Source organism: Ceratotherium simum, chromosome X (assembly GCF_057802395.1).
Source record: "Ceratotherium simum simum isolate JZ-2026a chromosome X, ASM5780239v1, whole genome shotgun sequence".
Taxonomy (NCBI): Eukaryota; Metazoa; Chordata; class Mammalia; order Perissodactyla; family Rhinocerotidae; genus Ceratotherium; species Ceratotherium simum.
In genome coordinates, this window is record NC_141940.1 from 40277992 (window position 1) to 40293512 (window position 15521).

Genomic DNA, 15521 nt, shown 5'->3' on the forward strand with positions numbered 1-15521 from the left:
ATATAAATGGAATCATACAGTATGTAATTTTTGGGGAATGGATTTTTTCACTCAGCATAATTCTCTGTAGATTCATCCAGATTGTTGCATGTATCAATTGTTTTATTTATTGCTGCATGGTATTCCATGGTATGGATGTACCACAGTTTGTGTAACTATTTGCCCATGAATGGCTATTTGTATTATTTCCACTTTTTGGCTATTATGAATAAAGCTGCTATGAACATTTGTGTGTACAGGTTATTTGTGAACATAAGTCTTCATTTCTCTGGGATAAATACCCAGGAGTACAATGGCTGGGTCATGTGGTAGTTGCTTATTCAGTCTTATAAGAAACTACTAAACTGTTTTTGAGAATGGTTGTACCATTTTACATATCCTCCAGCAATGTATGTGTGATCCAGTTTCTCTGCATCTTCGCTATCATTTGGTATCATCACTATTTTTCATTTTAGCTGTTCTTGCAAATAGCGATATCATATTGTGGTTTTTATTTGTATTTCCCTAAGGTCTAATGATGTTGAACATCTTTTCCTGTGGTTATTTGTCATCTGTATATCCCGTCTGTTCATGTCTTTTTCAGTCAGAAAAAAAAAGCATCCCAAAATAGCAATGTATTATATGTTTTTTTTTTATGTAGGGATTTAGGAAATGTCATTGGATAATATGGTTTTACAAAAGACACAAATGCTGTTCAACTGCGATTTTTTTTCTTATTGTTAGAGTTACACCTTAGTATTTCTTTCTCTTTTTTAAAGTGATTGTAAATGGTACTTTATTTTTAATTTTGGTGTTCAGTTTATTGCTAGTATGTTGAAATACAGTTGATTTTGTATGTTGATCTTATATCCTGTGACCTTGGTCGCTTATTCTAGGACCTTTTTTGTAGATTTCTTAGGATTTTCTACATAGACAATCATGTCATCTGCAAATAGGGACAGTTCCATTTCTTTCTTTCCAATCTAGGTGTCTTTTTTTTCCCCTTGCCTTAGTGTAGTAGCTAAAAGTTTCAGTACTATATTGGATAAGAGTGATGAGAGTAGGCACCCTTGCTTTTTCCCAATCTTAGGGAGAAACATTTAGTTTCTCACCATTAAGTTTGATGTTAGCTGGAGTGTTTTGTAGATGATCTTCATCAAGTTGAGTATGTTCCCGTCTATTCCTATTTTGCTGAGAGTTTTTACCATGACTGAGTGTTGAATTTTGTAAAATGCTTTTTATTCATTGGCTGATGTGATCATGTGGATCACATTGATTGATTTCCAAATGTTATATCAACCTTGCATCCCTGGAATAAGTCCTACTTGGTCATGGTCTATCATGCTTTTATATATTGCTGAATTCTGTTTGCTTATGGTTTGTTAAAGATTCTTGTATTCATATTCATGAGGGATATTGGTCTGCAGGGTTTTTTTTTTATATTGTCTTTGGTTTTGGTCAGGGTATAATACTGGCTTCATATAATAACTTGAGAATTGTTTTTCCTCTTTTATTTTCTGACAGAAATTCTTTTTTAAACATTTGGTAGAATTCTCCAGTGAAACCATCTGGACTTGGAGATTTGTTTTTTAGGAGTTTTTAAATTATGAATTAAGATTTCTTAATAGTTATAGGGCTACTTAAATTATCTATTTCATATTAGTGAGTTGTAGTAGTTTGTGTTTTTTGAGAAGTTGGTCCATTTCTTCTAAATTATCAAATTTGTGGGCATAGTACTCTTTTGATGTCTGCGTAGTGTGTCATGATATACTGTTTTATTCCTGGTTGATATTGGTGAATTTGTATCTGCCAAATCTACCAAAATATTGGTAGTTTGTATCTGCTCTCTTGTCTTTTTCAGTCTTACTAGAGGTTTGTTAATTTTATTGGTCATTTCCAAGAATCAACTCTTTGTATCATTGAATTTTTTTCCTATTGTTTTTGTTTTCCATTTCATTGATATCTGCTTTTTATTATTTTCTTTCTTCCGCTTGCTTTGGATTTATTTTGCTCCTTTACTGGGGTCTTTGGCGGGGGAGTTTAGATTATTGATTTTCTTTTATTTTTAATTTTTTATTGAGATATAATTGACATATTATATTAGTTTCAGGTGTACAATATAATGATTCGGTACTTGTATATATTGCAAAATGATCACCACAGTTAGTCTAGTTAACATCTGTCACCACACATAGTTACAAATTTTTCTTCTTGGGGTGAGAATTTTTAAGATTTACTCTCTTAGCAACTTTGAAATATACAATACAGTATTAACTACTGTAACCATGCTGTACACCTTCTTTTCTAATGTGTACATTTACTGCTATGAATTTTCCCTGCCAGCACTGCTTTAACTGTATCCCACAAATTTTGGTATGAAGTATTTTCATTTTCATTCAATTCAATGTATTTTTTAATTTTCTTTGAGACTTCCTCTTTGACCCATGGATTATTTAGATGTGTGTTTAGTTTCCAAATGTTTAAATGTTTGAAGATTTTCCTGTTGTCTTTCTGTTATTAATTTCTGGTTTGAATCCATTGTAGCTGGAGAACACACTCTGTGTCATTTTTATTCTTTTAAATTGGTTGAGGTTTGTTTTATGGCCCAGGATAAGTTCTATCTTAGTATATGTTCCAGGGCACTTGAAAAAAATATATATTCTGCTTTGTTGGGCAAAGTGTTCTATAAATGTCAATTGGATTCTTATGGTTAATGGTTTTGTTGAGTTCTATATCCTTGCTGAATTTCTGTCTAGTTGTTCTATCAGTTGTAAAGAGGGGTGTTGGAGTCTCTGACTGTAATAGTGGATTTGTCTCTTTCTTCTTTCAGTTTTATCAGGTTTTTTTTTTTATAATTTTATTTATTTATTTTTTTCCCCCCAAAGCCCCAGTAGATAGTTGTATGTCATAGCTGCACATCCTTCCAGTTGCTGTACGTGGGACGTGGCCTCAGCGTGGCCGGAGAAGCGGTGCGGCGGTGCACGCCCGGGATCTGAACCCCGGGCCGCCTGCAGCGGAGCATGTGCACTTAACCGCTAAGCCATGGGGCCGGCCCCAGTTTTATCAGTTTTTGATTGATGTATTTTAAAGCTCTGTTTGGTGCGTACATGTGATTGCTAAGACTTTTGGGGAGTTTGGCCCTTTTGTAATATCATTATGTAACATACTCTTCTGTTTCTGGTAATTTTCTTTGCTCTGTAGTCTATTTTATCTGCTAATAATATATCCATTCCTACTTTCTCTTGATTAACGTTGCGTTGTATATTTTTTTCATCTTCTTACTATCAGCCTGCGTCTATCATCATTTTTGAAGTGATTGTAGACAACATATAATTGGGTCATGTTTTTTTTTTGTTTTTTGTTTTGTTTTTTTTTGCCAAGGAAGATTTGCCCTAAGCTAACATCTGTGCCAATCTTTCCTCTATTTTGTATGTGGGTCGCCCCCACAACATGGCTGCTGACAAGTGGTGTAGGTCCACGTCCAGGAACCGAACCCAGGCTGCCAAAGCGGAGCATGCCAAATTTAACAACTAGGCCATGGGCCCAGCCCTCTGAGTCATGTTTTTTTAATACCCTCTGTTAATCTCTTTTAATTGGTATATTTAGACCATTTACATTTACTATAGTTATTTCTATGCCAAGGCTTAAGTCTGCCGTTTTATTTTTTGTTTTGTTTGTTATGTTTCTTATTTCTCTGTTTTCTGTTTCCTGCCTTCCCATTGAGTACTTGAACTTCCTCTTTTGAGGAAGATTGGCCCTGCACTAACATCTGTTGCCCATCTTCCTCTTTTTCTCTTTTCTTTTTTCTTCTCCCCAAAGCCCCAGTACATAGTTGTGTATCATAGTTGTAGAGTTGTAGCTCTTCTGTATGGGATGCCGCCTCAGCATGGATTGATGAGTGGTGAGTAGGTCCGTGCCCAGGATCTGAACCAGCGAACCCCGGCCGCTGAAGTGGAATGCGTGAACTTAACCACTATGCCAGCAGGCTGGCCCCTACTTGAACATTTTAAAAAATTCCATTTTGGTTTATCTATAGTGTTTTTGAGAGTATCTTTTTGTATAGCTTTTTTAGTGGTTGCTCTAGGTATTATATACACACAACTTATAATAGTCTACTGATCTTGTCATTTTACCAGTTGGAGTGAGGTATAAAAACCTTTCGCCCCATATGTTCCTTAACCCACTTTCATTTGTAATGTAATTGTCTTAAATATTCTGTCTACATACATTTAGAACCACATCAGGCAGGGTTATAATTTTTGCTTCAACCATCAAACATAATTTAAAAAACTCAAGACAAGAAGGAAAGCCTATTGTATTTTCCTCTATTTTTGCTATTCTATTTGTTGTTTCTTCCTTCCTGAGGTTCCAAGATTCCTTCTTTTATCATTTCCTTTCTGTTTAGAGAACTTCCTTTAGTCATTCTTTGAAGGTGGTCTGCTGGTAACAAATTCTATGAGTTTTCTTCTCCGTATCTTAATTTCCTCTTCATTCCTGGAGGATATTTTTGCTAGATATAGGATTCAGGGTTGGCAGTTCTTTTCTTTCAGAACTTGAAAAATATGGTGATACCTCCTTCTTTCCTCTATGGTTTCTGATGAGAAATCTGTCATTAAAATAGTTTCTCCCCTATAGGTTAGATGCTGTTTTTCTCTTGCTGCTTTCAGGATTTTATTTGTGTTTAGTTTTCAAAATTTTAATTATTATATGTCTTGGTGTGGATTTCTGTTATTCTATCATCCTGTTCACTGATTCTTGTCTCTGTCCCCTCCATTCTGCTCCTGAGTCCTTCCACTTAACTTTGCATTTTGGTTATTGTATTTTTTTTTTCTTTTTTAGGTCTCAATTTTCCATTTGTTCTTCTTTATATCTTCTATATCTTTACTGAAGTTTTAAAAATTTATTTTCTTTTTCTTTCTTTTTTTGCTAAGGCTATTTTTTCATGTGTTTCAAGTGTGTGTAATTTCTTGCTGATGCATTTTTATCTTGGATCCTGTCAAATATTTGTCAGATAATTCTAATGTTTCTGTTATCTTGGTATTGTCTTTTTTCGTTCTGTTTGAGACCTTCCTGGTTCTTGGTAGGAGGAGTGATTTTTAGTTGAAACCTGGACATTTTCATATTATGTTATGAGACTCTGAATCTGATTTAAGCCTTTTGCTTTAGCTGGCTTTATTGACATTGCTCTGGCAGGGGAAGAAAGGATGCTGCGTTGTTACTGTAAGGTGAGAATCGAACTTCATTCTCCCCAACTTGGTCTCCATTACTCCTCACTTGGTGTTTGCTGGTGTAGGTGGGGAATGGGACCATAGTTTTTTATGTGGTGTTTGGTTATAGTTGAGTGGTTATTGTCTAAAAGGTTTCTGTCTTGTTAGTCTGCCCCTTTCCTTGTCTTTTGTTTAGAGAGCAGGTTTTTGTTGGGGCTTTTTTTTGGCTATACCCATTGGTGTTTCTGGGTTTCCAGCCTATTCAACTCCAAGCCTGGGAAGTAAGGGGCAAAAAAAAACCCTATGGAACTCACCACCATATGATTCCTTGGGTCTCAAGATCCCTGGCTGGTTTGCCTTCTTCTCTCCACCTTTCAGGGTCTTATGTTTATTTTATATGTAATGTCCAGGAATTTTAGCTGAATAGGGAAAAGTACATGTACTCCATTTTCCTGGAAATGGAAATCCTTAAGATTTTAATTTTTTATGTTGTCAAATTTCTCATGCTTCTGAGTTTCTCTCTCTGGACTTATTTGTACAGGGCTTTTCCATCTCAAAATTCTTAATTATTTTTGTTCTTTTCTGCTTTATATTTTTAAGAATCTTATTTTTTTCTAAATGATTAGTAAGTTAGCCCATTATATTTCATTAAATCATCATACTTTCCTTATTGATGTGAGATGCTGCCTTCTTCATACACCAAATTATTATATATGCTTGGCTTTGCTTCTCGACTTCCTATTCTGTTCTATTGAGCTGTCCTTTTTTGTTCTAGTATCACCATTTTAGTTATTGAAGTGTAGAGGAGGAAAACAATTCCTCTACCCTCTAGGTCCTTCTGGCTGGTTTAAGAATTAAATTGACATGAGACAGAATAACAGGAGAAAATCAAACAAAGCTTTATAACATGTATGCATGGGAGAAACCCAGGAAAACTGAGTAACTCGCCAGAATGGCCACAGCTGCCATCTTAAATACCATTTTCAGCTAAAGACAAAGGAGGATGTTGAGGGTAGTGGTTTGAGGCTTCAAGGAGGAGGAACACAATTTCTATGGAGATGGAAATGCAAGTGGGCCAACTATAGACAATGTGACCTGAGAGACACATTTTACATTAGACTACAGTTAACTTATGGTATTAGCTCCTTCCTGGAACAGGCCCTTCTATCTTAAATTCTTTTAGACAGTTGAGGGGGAAGGTCAGAGTTTCTTTCAAAGTCTTTTGTTCTTAAAAATAATCAAGCCGAAGAGACACATTTTGTGGTGGCCAATTTTGACCCCCCACAGTAGCATACCTCACTATCTTGAGGGTAAGGGCACCTGTCCCCATTCTGTTAAAAAAATTCTTGGATGGTGAACAATTTATTAAGATAGTTGGCATTTTCTTATATTCTTAAATATCAAGGAATTAAGGCAGATTTGGGTATCCTTATTGAGCTAGATGAAGAAAATTATGATATTGAACCCTTCCTCTAGTCCAGTGCTTCTCAACTGGAGGTGATTTTCCCCTCTCTCCCAAGGGATATTTGGCAATGTCTGGAGACATTTTTGGTTGTTGAGATTGGGGAGATGCTACTGGCATCTAGTGGGTAGACCTCAGGGGTACTGCTAAATATCCTACAGTGAACTTATAGGAAAACCTTGTGTCCTCTACACACAATACTTCTGACACCAAATGTGTGGGGGCTTGTCCCACACCAACTAATTTTCCAACTCTCCAGACATCAGCTGAGTGTCCTACAATTCAGTTATGATGCCCACTACCTGGAGTTAGCAGACCCCACAGGTTCTCAGTCCCACAAGACTGTCCCCACTTCAGACACCAGTTGCAAGTCCCAGGTTGTTACCTGTACTTCTGACCAACTGACTATAAATTGGGGGCTTCCATGACCCCCTCCTTGGGTTGGATAATTTCCTAGAACAGCTCACAGAACTCTGGAAAACACTTTACTTACAACGACTGGTTTATTATAATTGATACAACTTAGGAATAGCCAAACAGAAGAGATGCATAGGGCAAGGTATGGGGGAGCAGTCCAGATCTTCCATGTCCTATCTAGGCGCATCACCCTCCTTGCTCCTCCCTGTGCTCACCAACCCAGAAGCTCTCCAAACCCCTTCATTTAGGGTTTTGATGGAGGTTCCATTATGTAGGTATTATTCGTTAAATAATTGGCCACTGGTGATTGAACTCAATCTCCAGCCCCTCTCCCCTTCCCAGAGGTCAGAGGGTAGTACTAAAAGTTCCAACCCTCTAATCACTTGGTTGGTTCCTTTGGTAACCAACCCCTCATCCTTAGGGGCTTTCTGAAGTTCACTTTATTAACATAAATCGGGTGTGGTTGAAAGGGGCTTGTTATGAATATCAAAAGAGGCTCTTTCACCTTTATTGCTCCTGGAGTTATTTCAGGAACTGGGGATGAAACCCAAATATTATAACAAACGATGCTCCTATTACTCTTATCACTTAGAAAATTACAAGGGTTTTAGGATCTCTGTCAAGGAAAGAGGACAAAGACCAAATATACATGTCTTATTATATCCTAGCATGGGACAGTCCTCCACAACAAAGATTTATCTGGCCCAAAATGTCAGTAGTGCCATGTTGAAAAGCCCTGCTCTAGTCTTGTGGTTGGGAAAATAAGACTTTGTCTCTTAAACCATTTAACTTAAAAGCAGATCGTATTGAGTGGTATTTGCTTCCTTAGTTATCTCTGGGTATATGATTTAAGGTCAGGCCCCAGAAATTATGCCAATACCTGAGACAAATGATCACGATTTTAAAATATGGGCATAAATCAAGTGCAAATTTAATTAGCACTAGTGAAGAGGTTTCAGAAATATGGCCAGTAACAAAATAAATAATGCAAAAATCAATAGCTTTCCCCTGTTTAAGCAATAGTAGTTGAGAAATATAATGGGGAAAGGTCCCATTAACAATTTCAACTAAAAATATGAAATGCCTAGGAATAAACTTTAAAAATGTGCATGACCTATAGGAAGATAACCACAAAATTTTACTGAGGAATATGAGAAGACATGAATAAATGAAGAGAACCACTGAATGTGCAGACTCAATAGTATAAGAATGTCATTTATCTTTAAATTAATCTACACATTTAAGGTAATTGTAAAAACACAATGGTAATCTTTAGGGGAAGGAATTCTAAAGTTCTAAAGTTTAAATGAAGGAATAAATGCATGAGACTAGTCATCTCTTTTGTTTTTTTCAGGAAAGTAATGATGGAGTACTTGTAGGAAAATATATGAAAATGTATTGTAAGTTTATTCTCTTCCTGTAAATTTAAAATATTTTGTAATATAAAAATAAATGAATTCTAGTGTTATAATAATGGAAACTCTCATGGAACAGGGATAGAAAGAAAAATCTGAAAATTTTTAAAGTACAGAAACAAACCTGGGTTTATGAAGATGACATTTCAAATCTGCGGGAAGAGAGGATGGAGTAGTGAATAAATGAATTGCAATAGCTGGGTAACCAGGTTATTTAGGGAGAAGCGGATTACTTTTGCCTGAAAAGATTAACAAAAAAAAAAATGCTAGGTGAATTAAAGGTAGAAAATGAAAGCATAAACATTTAAAAAGCATAGGTGAATATGAAAATATGTAAACATATTTCTTGGATTGGGGAAAGGACCATTTATAATTTACAAACATATAATATAGGCAGTCATATGGTTCAAAAATAAGACTATAAATAGTATAAATAGGTATACTCTCCCTCATGCACCCTATATTAACCCCACAACACCACTCCACCCCCTCGATTCAGCTAACCACTGTAATTGTATATATCCTTCCAAAGTTTCTTCATGGATTTGCTAGCAAATAAAAATATATATTCACTGGTTTTTTTTTTTTACAGGTTTGACTTTTTAAAGTTCACATATAAGTGATATCATGCAGTACTTGTCTTTCTCTGTTTGACTTATCTCACTTAGTATAATGTGCTCAAGGTCCATCTATGTTGTTACAAATGGTAGGATATTCTGGGGGATGGAGGCTAAGATCAATGGTGTTTAAGGGTACAAACTTGTAACGAATAGTAAATAAGCCATAGAGATCTAATGCACAGTATAATGAATATAGACAATAATATTTACTGTAATGATGTAACGTGATAAATATTGCTTCAATGGCAATCATATTGCAGTATATAAATATATCAAAGTAACATGCTGTACACCTTAAATTTAAAAAATTTAATGTCAAATTTACCAAGTTAAAAAAAAAATGATCCAGCCCTGATGGCCTAGTGGTTAAAGTTCTGTGTGCTCTGCTTCAGTGGCCCGGGTTCAGTGCCCAAGCACGGAACCACACCACTCATCTGTCACTTGCCATGCTGTGGTGGCGACTCACATGGAAGAACTAGATGCACTTGCAATTAGAATATACAACTATGTACTGAGGCTTTGAGGAGGAAAAAAAAAAAAGGAGGAAGATTGGCAATAGACGTTAGCTCAGGGTGAATCTTTCCCAGCCAAAAAAAAAAACCAAGTCATCCGATTGTAGATATTAATCACATCTACAAAATATCCTCACAGCAACACCTAGATCAGTGTTTGAGTAAATGAAGACTATAGCCTAGTCAAGCTGGCATATAACATCGACCATCACTATCACCCCTAGTACTTTCTGATGAGTTTTGCCTGTTCTTGGACTTCAAATAAATGGCATCATAGATTTAAAAAAATATATATATCATATATATATGATATATATCATATATATATTCATAGCCCTCTACCTTTATTTTTTTAAATAAGTGGTAATATACTCTACACACTATTCTATACCTTATAAACTTTATACACTTATTTTAAACATTTTGGAGATCTTTTTACATTAATCAGTCTATGAGAGCTTCCTCAGTATTTTTTATAACATCATAGTTGTCCATGATCTGGATGTGCTATAATTTATCTAGTCCCTTGCTGACATGCATTTGGGTTGTTTACTCTTTTGCTAATACAAACAGTGATGCAGTAGATGTCATCTTACATGCCATTTTACAGGTAGATAAGTACATTTTTGTGGATAAATTTCCGGAAGTATTGCTAGTTCAAAAGATAGATGCATTTGTAATTTTTAAAACATTGACTGCTTATTTTCCATAGAGGTTATACCAATTTACAATCCCATTAGGAACCTTGGAGGCTGCCTGTTTCCTCACAGTGTCCTTAACAGAATGTGTTAGTAGTTTTTTATTTCTTCCCCTCTGTTAGGTAAAATTGTTCTCAATGTAGTTATAATTTGTAATTTTCTCCTAAAAATGAGGTTAAACACCTTTTATATGTTTAAGAGGGAAAGCCTTTTAAAACATGATATAGAGACATAAACCATAAAGGAAAAAATAATTGAAAGATTTGACTACATAAAATATAAAAACAAAGTTAAAAAAAATGACAAATGGGTTGGGAAATTTTTGCAACATTTGACTAAATAGCTTTGGTACACACTTTAATTAAAAATCAGTAATTAGAAGATAATACTCCCATGAGAAAATAGGCAGATGACATGAATAGGCAATTTCAAATGAAGAAATTAAAGTAGTCATTAAACCCATAATAAAAATTTAGCCTCACCGATAGGTAATGAATTATAAATATTAATATGCCTTTTCTATAAAATTGGTTATTTCTTTAAAAGTGTACATATGATGCTTCTCCGAAGTGAAACATAGGAATATTCCATGATACACATTTTACATAGTTGGAGGTGTATGGTAATGTTCCCAATTCCTTCCCAGCATCTCCTCCCTATCCCCTTCACCCCCAATGGCCCTAGATGTTTTGGGTAGCAGAATCTTACATCATATATTGCCATGAGTTCAGCAGTTGGATGCAGGTGGCAATAGATTTAAATGCAGTTACTTATTAAGCACTTTTTCCTTTTGAAGAGGAAATAGGCTATCTGTAATTATGTGTTGCAGTCTGGAAAAAGTTGGTTCAATTCAGCAGAAACATTTATTGAGCTCTTGCTATCATGTGCCATGTACAGTGAACTACAGTGAGTACTAAAAGATGAATTTTGTTTTCAATTAACCAATTAATATTGTTTGTCTCTTTATGTACTTAATTTCTCTAGCTTTATTTTTTTATAGTTTTTATTTTAAATTTTAAAGCAAGAGACAGGTAATTTGTTTTCTGAAACTTTATTCTAGACTTCCATTTATTATTTTTTCTCAGTTTTATAATTATATAATTCAAATACCATATAATTTACCCATTTAAAGTGTATAATTAATTGGTTTTTAGTATAGTCATAGAGATGTGCAGCCATTACGGTGTCAATTTTGGAACATTTTCATCACTCCCCCAAAAAACTGTACCCATTAGCAGTCACCACCCATTCTCCCCACCCCCCCGGGTCCCTGGTGTCGGGGTGGGGAAAATCCCCTTTCTTCCCTTCTTGTGTTCTTATGGCTGGACTAATAGTAAAATTGACACAAGACCAGATTAACAGGAGAAGAACGCAGTTTAATACGTACATATTGGAGATCATAGAGAAATGATGCTCGGGGAGTGAACACAGTAGACAGTATATATATCTTTTACACAAAGAAACAATAAATTTGTGAAGAATTGACAGGACAAAGAAACTTAGGTTTAGGGTACATAATTAGTGAGGAATTTAAGCAGAGTTTAGGCTTCAGGTAGTACATTAGCAAGGTTTGTTTATACAGGCTTCTTGGCCCTGAATTCCCTAGCTCTGGTGATAAGGATGCAGGGAGAGCACCTTTCACATGGGGGACTTATTTCCTGCTTTCAGGGGGAGCAGAGACAGGAGGGTCAAAATGCCCTTTTTGCTTTTTAAGTAACTTTAATTCAAAATAATCAGTATGCTATTGTGGGATATCTTGGGGTGGTCCGCCCTGGGCCCCAACACTGGCAACCACTAATCTGCTTTCTGTCTCTGTGGATTTCCCTATTCTGGACATTTCATATAAATGGAGTCGTATAATATGTGGTCTTTTGTGATTAGCTTCTTAAACTTAGTGTAATGTTTTCAAGGCTCATTGATGTTTTAGCCTGTGTCAGTACTTCTTTTCTTTCTGATGGCCTAATAAAATTCCATTGTGTGGTTATAGCACATTTTATTCATCCGTTCATCAGTTGGTGTTCATTTGGGTTGTTTCCACCTTTGTCTATTATGAATAATGCTGCTCTGAACATTCATGTACACGTTTTTGTGTGAATATATGTTTTTATTTCTCTGTGTAGATACCTAGGACTGGAATTACTGAGTCATATGGTAACTCTATGTTTGACACTTTGAGGAAGTTTTCCAAAGAGGCTACACCGTTTTACATTCCCGTCAGCATTGTATGAGGTTTCTAATCTCTCCACATCCTCACCAGCACTTGATATTATCTGTATTTTTGATTCTAACCATCCTAGTTGGTATGAAATGGTATCTCATTATAGTTTTGATTTGCAATTTCCTAATGACTGATGGCGTTGAGTATGTTTTCATGTGGTAGATGGCCATTTGTATCAGCAACTTTGCATCTTTCTGACCATTCTTTTGTAGTCACATCTCCCTCTGACCACACAGTCTGGAAAGGGTCTCTACTTCTAAGGATTCATGTCATGAGATTTTGCATACCTGGATAATCCAGGATAACCTCCCTATCTCAAAATATTTAAACTTAATCACATCTGTAAAGTCCCTTTTGTCAAGTAAGGTAATATGTTTGCAGGCTCTGGGTATTAGGATGTGGCTGTCTTTGGGGACCATTTTTCTGTCTACTACACCATCTTAACAATATTAAATCTTCTGATCCATGAACATGAGGTCTTTCCATTTATTTAGGATGTCTTTAATTTCTTTCAGTGATGTTTTGTATTTTTCTGGGTACAAATCTTGCACTTCTTTTGTTAGATTTGTTCTTATTTTATTCTTTCGAGCAATTGTAAATGGAATTATATTCCTAATTTCATTTTTGGATTGTTCATTGCTAGTATATAGAATTGTAATTTATTTATATATATTTATCTTGTATCCTGCAATTTTGCTGAACTTGTTTATTGTTCTAATAGATTTTTTATGGAGTCCTTAGAATTTTCTGTTCATGATCATTCATCTATGAATAGAGGTAGTTTCATTCTTCCTTTTCCATCTAGATGCCATTTATTTTGTTTTCTTGCCTAATTGTCCTGACTGGGACAATGTATTGTTGAATTGAAGTGGTATAAGCAGTTTTGTTTTGTTCTTGATGGTAGTGGTCAAGTATTCAGTCTCACCATTAAGTATGATGTTAGCTGTGGGTTTTTCATAAATGCCCTTTATCATGTTGAGGAAGTTCCCTTCTCTTCCTAGTTTGTTGAGTGTTTTCATTATGAAAGGGTGTTGGATTTTCTCAAACGCTTTTTCTGCTTATATTGAGATGGTCATGTGTTTTTTTTAATAACAGCATAAATCTTAAAATTTACATATCTTAAAATTTACCCTTTTAAAGTGTACAGTTCAGTGGTTTTTAATATATTCACAGAGTGTGCAACCATCCCCACTATGTAATTCCAGAACATTTTCATCTTCCCCGAAAGAAACTTTGTACCCATTAGCATCACTCCCCATTACTCCCTCCTCCCAGCTCCTGGCAACCACTAATATACTTTCTGTCTATGGATTTGCCTATTCTGGACCTTTCATATAAATGGAATCATATAGTATGTGGCCTTTTGTGTCTGGTTCTTTCATTTAGCATAATATTTTCAAGATTCATCTGTGGTGTAGTATGTATGAGTACTTAATTCTTCTGCTCTCAGGAGAAGGGCTCTTTTCAACTGTCTCTTTCCCTGGTTATCTCTGGTAAACTAGCTGGCCTACAGCCTAAATCGTTGCTCTCATGAAGCTACTTGCCTCCTATTAATTGCTTACCACCAAAATCTCCATTTTTTCGAGAGTCCTTTGGCTTGAACTTCCCACATTCTGTTTCAAATAAAGTTCAGTTCATTTGGAGATAGCTTGGGAACTCTCTGTTCTTATGGGCTGCCTTTATTTCTGGGTTAAATCTTTGAACCAGTGCTTTGGGCACTGGGCAGTGGCAGTTGCCTCTGGTTTTGCTTAGCTCTTCAGGCATGAAACCTCAGCCCTATAAGTGAGCTGAGGCAAGACAATCAGGGCAAGGGTGATGGGGCCCCAGTATTCTCAGCCTGCTGTGCCTGATATAGAGCCTCTGCCCTATGGGTGGGTGTTGACTAGAGGAAGGGAGCCCCTCAACCCTTGTTGGCTGTACTAGCCAGGAATTTCAACCCTTTAACTCTGTGTTGGAGGTGATGAGAAATGCTGGCTGCTTGCCCTTCCAATGAGATACTGTATCCCTTGGTTGGGAGCTGGAGGAAGAAGGAGTCCAGTCTTGGCCACTCCTGCCTGGAGTGTGCTTTCCATCAAGGTGAGCCAGGGAGATGGAGGGAAGGAAGAGAGTGGATTGTGGTTCAAATGCCACAGACGTGCACTGATGTTACTGAGTTTTAGCAGATTTTCTTGAATAAATGTTTCTTCATTTGTTGTATATCTTTAGGACAATTTACAGAGATTTCAAATGTTTCTTTTTCATATTTTTTACCATTTGTGGTTGTTTCACTGGGGAATGAGTTCCCAGGACTTCCTATGTTGCGATTCTGGAAGTGGATACCCCTCTTATGTTTACTTTTTTAGTAAAGTAGAATTTCTTTGTTATGATGGTGCTAGAAGGCTGGCTGTACTAAGCAGTACTGATGAAGTATTTTTTTAATTGAGGTAACATTGGTTTATAACATTATGTAAATTTCAGGTGTACATCATTATATTTGACTTCTGTATATATTATATTGTGTTCACCACCAAAAGTCTAGTTGGCAACCGTCACCATACAAACATGCCCCTTACCCCTTCCGCCCTTCCCCCACACCCCTACCCCTCTGGTAACGACCAATCTGTTCTCTGAATCTATGTGTGTGTTTGTTTGTTAATCTTCCACATATGAGTGAAATCATATGGTATTTGTCTTTGTCTGACTTATTTTGCTTAGCATAACACCCTCCAGGTCCCTCCATGTTGTCACAAATAGCAACATTTCATCTTTTTTATGGTTGAGTAGTATTCCATTATGTATATATATACCACATCTTTCTTATCCATTCATCTGTTGGGTACTTAGGTTGTTTCAAGTCTTGGCTATTGTGAATAATGCTGCAGTGAACATAGGGGTGCATATATCTCTTTGAATTAATGTTTTGATGTTCTTTGGATAAATACCCAGAAGTGGAGTAGCTGGATCACATGGTAGTTCTATTTTTAATTTTTTGAGAAATCTCCATTCTGTTTTCT

General features: G+C 35.9%; 1 protein-coding gene across 7 annotated transcripts in view; it reads left to right on the forward strand.

Moving 5' to 3' along the window:
• The window catches only part of NUP62CL (nucleoporin 62 C-terminal like), a 105138-nt gene that overhangs the window by 39876 nt on the left and 49741 nt on the right, over positions 1-15521 (forward strand). The gene's annotated exons all lie outside the window — the stretch shown is intronic.